Source organism: Sander lucioperca, chromosome 21 (assembly GCF_008315115.2).
Source record: "Sander lucioperca isolate FBNREF2018 chromosome 21, SLUC_FBN_1.2, whole genome shotgun sequence".
NCBI lineage: Eukaryota > Metazoa > Chordata > Actinopteri > Perciformes > Percidae > Sander > Sander lucioperca.
This window is the reverse complement of record NC_050193.1, coordinates 20,553,055-20,560,554: the sequence shown is the minus strand read 5'-3', so window position 1 is coordinate 20,560,554 and position 7,500 is coordinate 20,553,055. Positions and strand designations below refer to the sequence as shown.

General features: G+C 44.9%; 1 protein-coding gene across 4 annotated transcripts in view; it reads right to left on the bottom strand.

Moving 5' to 3' along the window:
- The window catches only part of LOC116035209 (globoside alpha-1,3-N-acetylgalactosaminyltransferase 1-like), a 28,554-nt gene that overhangs the window by 20,337 nt on the left and 717 nt on the right, over positions 1 to 7,500 (bottom strand). For 3 of the 4 annotated variants that reach the window (XM_035996553.1, XM_031278186.2, XM_035996555.1), the window contains exon 2: positions 1 to 199. This exon is cut by the window's left edge and continues 320 nt beyond it. The gene's annotated coding sequence lies outside the window, so the exon portion shown is untranslated. The remainder of the gene's footprint in view (positions 200 to 7,500) is intronic. The other variant, XM_035996554.1, reaches the window with a different exon arrangement.

Here is a 7,500-nt window from a genome sequence, read left to right as displayed (position 1 = left end):
GTGGGTCTCTGTGAGTTTATGGGAGTCTTTGATGTCTCAGAGTCTCTGTGAGTTTCTGAGAGTCTCGGTTAGTCGCTGATGTCTCTGAGAGTCTCTGATGTCTCTGTGGGTCTCTGATGTCTCTGAATGTCTCTGTGGGCCTCTGTTAGTCCTGGTGGTTCTGGTCCAGTTCAGTCTGCAGGTTCAGGAGTTCCAGGATCTACAGGCAGAGAGACAGAGAAACTGATCTTTAGGGTCATGTCAGATTCCTATGAAACATGGATGTTTATGTTTATGTTGTATTATTGGCATAGAATCTATCTGATTTAGATATATATATATATATCTATATGCAAAGATGAAAAACCGGGCCGGCCGATAAACAGTAAGTCCACCCGACTCCCTTGGAACAGGATCAGATCTATATCTGTGTTTATCTATACTGATCTTCTAGAATAATGCTGACTGAGAGATCAGCAGGGAAACAGGATTTGCACACACTGATGTTTGCCGCAGATTTTAAACAAATTGTCCCCTTAGTGTCCCCTAAGTGTCCCCTTAGTGTCCCCTGAGTGGCCCCTAAATGTCCTCTCCCACACAGACCTACAGACACCAAATCGAAGACCTTTGATCCACAGCTTCTGGGCCAATGTCCACACAACATACTCTTCTCATAAAGAATGAAGACAACATATTACAGCAGCCACAACACCACAGTGTAATTCCTAAACTGTCTAACTCAAACTAAACAACTGAAGTAATGATGTTTGGCCCCTTACTGCAGAGCTCCGTGATGTAGTCACAACTCTTGGCTTGTCTGGACACGTCACAGCTGTGTAGTAAAGGGTGACACGGGAATCAATTGTCACTCCCATCCCATCCCATCCCGAGCCCATGAAAATACTCGCGTCATATCCCGATCATGTGACTGCCCCCCCCTGCCAAAAAAAAAATCCTGTCCTGCAAAATCCTGAGAGAAAGACTCCCGAATCCCGTCCCGCTCCTGTTTGTTTCACTATGTTGTCTAAAGTTATCAGACTCTGTTGCCCCCCCGTAGCATGTTTGGTTAATTGTGGTCAGATCACTGAGGTTGCCTCGGAAATTTAGGCTACACTATACACACATTACCTGCAGGCCTAGGTAACATGTATTACCTGCAGGTCTAGGTAACATGCATTACCTACAGGTCTAGGTAACATGTATTACCTGCAGGTCTAGGTAACATGTATTACCTACAAGTCTAGGTAACATGTATTACCTGCAGGTCTAGGTAACATGTATTACCTACAGGTCTAGGTAACATGTATTACCTACAGGTCTAGGTAACCTGTATTACCTGCAGGTCTAGGTAACATGCATTACCTGCAGGCTTAGGTCATTTCATTACGTAATTCCTAAAGGAGATCTTCTCACACTCAAAACACACATTTATCGAAGAATCGCTGCTTTCCGCATATCAAGTAGCTTAGGAATGCCTCGCAATCTTTGGGCACACTCACCGCATTGCAGCGTCATTTTTTAATTTAATCTCCGGCTGCGTCCCGCTCCTGTTGATTTCTACGCTCTATTCCATCCCGAACATGTTGCCAACAGTGAGATTGACTCCCGTACTCCCGGGGGTCCCGAAAAATTGTGTCACCCTCTACTGTGTAGTGATGGGCAGCTTGTACCAGCATAGAATCCTAGCCAAACTAAAGCTGTTTTTATCTGGCTGGACCTGGAAATAGTTGTTCTCTCACCTTGATGATTGTAATTCTCTGTATTACCATATCCAGACTCCAAATTGGTCAAAATGCATAGCCTGCTGATTGGATATGGACCTGTGTGTCTGAAGTAAAGTTGAATAGATCAAACAGAGAAAACCAGCTGATAGATAACGATAATCAACTTCAATGTAAAGAACTTATTTGTCTTGTAAAATCAATTTTACATTAGTATTCATTATTAAAAATCAATAATAAAAGAATTATTTTGTTGTCATGTTGTCACATGTTGCGTGAAACAAGCATGTTAAGCAATGCACATCAACTATTAGGAAACATAAAGAATAAATGTGTTTATATGTAGTGCTTCTCCTCCTTTGTAACAGTTTGACTTTAACAATGCTGTTATAAATACAATTGCTTGCAAAAGATTCTGATTTCTGAGTCACTTATCAGTCATTGAACGTATTCTCACCCCCCGAGGCCATCAGTCCCCACCCGGGTTAAGGTCAAGGTGCAACAATAAATGTAGATAAACCAAAACAATAAATCAACCACACAAAACTAAAACCTAGATAACATAAATGCACACCCAAAACAATAACTGAACATTATTAAAACACTGGAACTGTTTTTTGGCCCATGAGCCCTTGCACCACGACAGCGCAGATCAGTTCAAATGACCCCTGAATTGGCCCCTCCCATACAGAAACTTTTTTCTTATTCTTAGTTATCTCTGCCTAACATCATCTGTGCACTGCATACTTAAGCTGAATATTACAAACAACGACTGTGATTTAGTAACGAATATCATTTTTAACAAAACATCAACAGAATAGAGTGACCACTAAAAAGTTGAATTACAACTATGTCTGGGTTTACAGTAAATATGCATTCTTAAAAGGTTATCATTTCAACACCTTTCTCATTTCTGAATAGATTGACATAAAGAACACCTCTAATATGTCTTAGACGTCCTCTGACAACTTTCACAGCTGTTATTTTGAGTAAAAATTAAAACTTTTAAAATCTTTTAAGATATCATGGTCAGTAAGGTATTTGGGAGTTATTGCTTTGATAGCTTTTTCAGTTTTTGCATTTATTTTAATGTAAAGTTTCCCCAATGTTTTAGTCTAGTTTATTGCTGAACACAGAATTGAATATTCTGATGGGGCGTGGCCTCAGTACAGAAGGAGGCCCTCTGGCAAGGTTGTCTTGTCCCAAAAGCACACCAGGTTAGCCTCTTTGGTATGCTGTGCATTTATTTTGTAAATATTTTTTTACATATTGTTTCAAATCATTTTTGTTAAATTGATAATTTATATATGCATTTTATGGACTATAGGTCACTGATGAGGATGCTAAGAGATTTGCTAAAGTTCACTAACAGTTGTGAAAGTTATGAAAAGATGTCTGAGACATATTACAGGTGGTTTGATGTCAATATATTCAGAAGTGAGAAACGCAGGGTTTCCCGCAGCACTTTCCAGTTTAGGCGGCCCGCCTTAACAACACGCGCCTGCCGCCTTAATTAAGTCTTCAAAAAAAAATTTAAATATCCGCCGTGTTACTCTGTCCTGTTTGAGTGGCTGTAATGTACTGTCGCATCAACACAGTCTGTAGGAAACAAGGTAACGGCCAGTTGTAAAGATACCACCAATCACAACAGAAAGAGCATTTGCTGGCGGTGAGTGTAACTGTCATTTATTCACATTTAAAGGGATAAATCACCATTTCACCGTCGCATGTGCGTCAGAGTTTGTCAACAAATGTGCGAGCAGCTGGGGCATGCCCGGCAGAGACGGGGTGATGGACTTACCGGAGCGTTGGCATACGGCAGGCAGAGAACATTTCTATATGTATCTCTGTCCTGTTCTTCACATCAGTGAGGCTTTCTTCTCTTGTTTCAACGTGAATACATGAGGAAGTGACTGAACTATCATCACCTCTCACGGTGGATTCTCAACGTCCCGGCTGCTGCTGCCCGGTCTTTGAGACACAGCTGTTGTCTGTTTTCTTTAATCACTACATGCGGTTCACAACACACGGTTAGTTAGTGTAGTTACCACTCCTCACGGTTAGTTAGCGTAGTTACCACTCCTCACGGTTAGTTAGCGTAGTTACCACTCCTCACGGTTAGTTAGCGTAGTTACCACTCCTCACGGTTAGTTAGCGTAGTTACCACTCCTCCTCTACTGTTACAGAGAGAGAGGACACTGAGAAGGCTGCTCGTCTCTACTGTTACAGCGAGAGAGGACACTAAGAAGGCTGCTCGTCTCTACTGTTACAGAGAGAGAGGACACTAAGTAGGCTGCTCGTCTCTACTGTTACAGCGAGAGAGGACACTAAGAAGGCTGCTCGTCTCTACTGTTACAGAGAGAGAGGACACTGAGAAGGCTGCTCGTCTCTACTGTTACAGCGAGAGAGGACACTAAGAAGGCTGCTCGTCTCTACTGTTACAGAGAGAGAGGACACTAAGAAGGCTGCTCGTCTCTACTGTTACAGAGAGAGAGGACACTAAGAAGGCTGCTCGTCTCTACTGTTACAGCGAGAGAGGACACTAAGAAGGCTGCTCGTCTCTACTGTTACAGAGAGAGAGGACACTAAGAAGGCTGCTCTTCTCTACTGTTACAGAGAGAGGACACTAAGAAGGCTGCTCGTCTCTACTGTTACAGAGAGAGAGGACACTAAGAAGGCTGCTCGTCTCTACTGTTACAGAGAGAGAGGACACTAAGAAGGCTGCTCGTCTCTACTGTTACAGAGAGAGAGGACACTAAGAAGGCTGCTCGTCTCTACTGTTACAGAGAGAGAGGACACTAAGAAGGCTGCTCGTCTCTACTGTTACAGAGAGAGGACACTAAGAAGGCTGCTCATCTCTACTGTTACAGAGAGAGGACACTAAGAAGGCTGCTCTTCTCTACTGTTACAGAGAGTGGACACTAAGAAGGCTGCTCGTCTCTACTGTTACAGCGAGAGAGGACACTAAGAAGGCTGCTCGTCTCTACTGTTACAGAGAGAGAGGACACTAAGAAGGCTGCTCGTCTCTACTGTTACAGAGAGAGAGGACACTGAGAAGGCTGCTCTTCTCTACTGTTACAGAGAGAGAGGACACTAAGAAGGCTGCTCGTCTCTATTGTTACAGAGAGAGAGGACACTAAGAAGGCTGCTCGTCTCTACTGTTACAGCGAGAGAGGACACTGAGAAGGCTGCTCGTCTCTACTGTTACAGCGAGAGAGGACACTAAGAAGACTGCTCGTCTCTACTGTTACAGAGAGAGAGGACACTAAGTAGGCTGCTCGTCTCTACTGTTACAGCGAGAGAGGACACTAAGAAGGCTGCTCGTCTCTACTGTTACAGCGAGAGAGGACACTGAGAAGGCTGCTCGTCTCTACTGTTACAGAGAGAGAGGACACTAAGTAGGCTGCTCGTCTCTACTGTTACAGCGAGAGAGGACACTAAGAAGGCTGCTCGTCTCTACTGTTACAGAGAGAGAGGACACTGAGAAGGCTGCTCGTCTCTACTGTTACAGCGAGAGAGGACACTAAGAAGGCTGCTCGTCTCTACTGTTACAGAGAGAGAGAGGACACTAAGAAGGCTGCTCGTCTCTACTGTTACAGAGAGAGAGGACACTAAGAAGGCTGCTCGTCTCTACTGTTACAGAGAGAGAGGACACTAAGAAGGCTGCTCGTCTCTATTGTTACAGAGAGAGGACACTAAGAAGGCTGCTCGTCTCTACTGTTACAGAGAGAGAGGACACTGAGAAGGCTGCTCGTCTCTACTGTTACAGCGAGAGAGGACACTAAGAAGGCTGCTCATCTCTACTGTTACAGAGAGAGGACACTAAGAAGGCTGCTCTTCTCTACTGTTACAGAGAGTGGACACTAAGAAGGCTGCTCGTCTCTACTGTTACAGCGAGAGAGGACACTAAGAAGGCTGCTCGTCTCTACTGTTACAGAGAGAGAGGACACTAAGAAGGCTGCTCGTCTCTACTGTTACAGAGAGAGAGGACACTGAGAAGGCTGCTCTTCTCTACTGTTACAGAGAGAGAGGACACTAAGAAGGCTGCTCGTCTCTATTGTTACAGAGAGAGAGGACACTAAGAAGGCTGCTCGTCTCTACTGTTACAGCGAGAGAGGACACTGAGAAGGCTGCTCGTCTCTACTGTTACAGCGAGAGAGGACACTAAGAAGACTGCTCGTCTCTACTGTTACAGAGAGAGAGGACACTAAGTAGGCTGCTCGTCTCTACTGTTACAGCGAGAGAGGACACTAAGAAGGCTGCTCGTCTCTACTGTTACAGCGAGAGAGGACACTGAGAAGGCTGCTCGTCTCTACTGTTACAGAGAGAGAGGACACTAAGTAGGCTGCTCGTCTCTACTGTTACAGCGAGAGAGGACACTAAGAAGGCTGCTCGTCTCTACTGTTACAGAGAGAGAGGACACTGAGAAGGCTGCTCGTCTCTACTGTTACAGCGAGAGAGGACACTAAGAAGGCTGCTCGTCTCTACTGTTACAGAGAGAGAGAGGACACTAAGAAGGCTGCTCGTCTCTACTGTTACAGAGAGAGAGGACACTAAGAAGGCTGCTCGTCTCTACTGTTACAGAGAGAGAGGACACTAAGAAGGCTGCTCGTCTCTATTGTTACAGAGAGAGGACACTAAGAAGGCTGCTCGTCTCTACTGTTACAGAGAGAGAGGACACTGAGAAGGCTGCTCGTCTCTACTGTTACAGCGAGAGAGGACACTAAGAAGGCTGCTCGTCTCTACTGTTACAGAGAGAGAGAGGACACTAAGAAGGCTGCTCGTCTCTACTGTTACAGAGAGAGAGGACACTAAGAAGGCTGCTCGTCTCTATTGTTACAGAGAGAGGACACTAAGAAGGCTGCTCATCTCTACTGTTACAGAGAGAGAGGACACTAAGAAGGCTGCTCGTCTCTACTGTTACAGCGAGAGGACACTAAGAAGGCTGCTCGTCTCTACTGTTACAGAGAGAGAGGACACTAAGAAGGCTGCTCGTCTCTACTGTTACAGCGAGAGGACACTAAGAAGGCTGCTCGTCTCTACTGTTACAGAGAGAGAGGACACTAAGAAGGCTGCTCGTCTCTATTGTTACAGAGAGAGGACACTAAGAAGGCTGCTCGTCTCTACTGTTACAGAGAGTGGACACTAAGAAGGCTGCTCGTCTCTACTGTTACAGAGAGAGAGGACACTAAGAAGGCTGCTCGTCTCTACTGTTACAGCGAGAGGACACTAAGAAGGCTGCTCGTCTCTACTGTTACAGAGAGAGAGGACACTAAGAAGGCTGCTCGTCTCTACTGTTACAGAGAGTGGACACTAAGAAGGCTGCTCGTCTCTACTGTTACAGCGAGAGAGGACACTAAGAAGGCTGCTCGTCTCTACTGTTACAGCGAGAGAGGACACTAAGAAGGCTGCTCGTCTCTACTGTTACAGAGAGTGGACACTAAGAAGGCTGCTCGTCTCTACTGTTACAGAGAGTGGACACTAAGAAGGCTGCTCGTCTCTACTGTTACAGAGAGAGAGGACACTAAGCGACACACAGGTCTGCTTCAGAACTCCATGTGTTTGGGAAAAGTGCTTTATTTGTGATTTAAATAATGGTGCTGATGATTTTTAGAGACCCCCACAGGTGTATGATTTTACTGCTTTCATGGGAGCTCATCCTCTCTCTATGGGAGCTCAGCTCCCACTGGCTCCCACGGAATTCCAACCCTGTGTCAATATATTCAGAAATGAGAAAATTACCATCTTGAAATGTGCACAAACCATTATTTGCTGTATTTTTTCTATTTTAAAAGTTTCT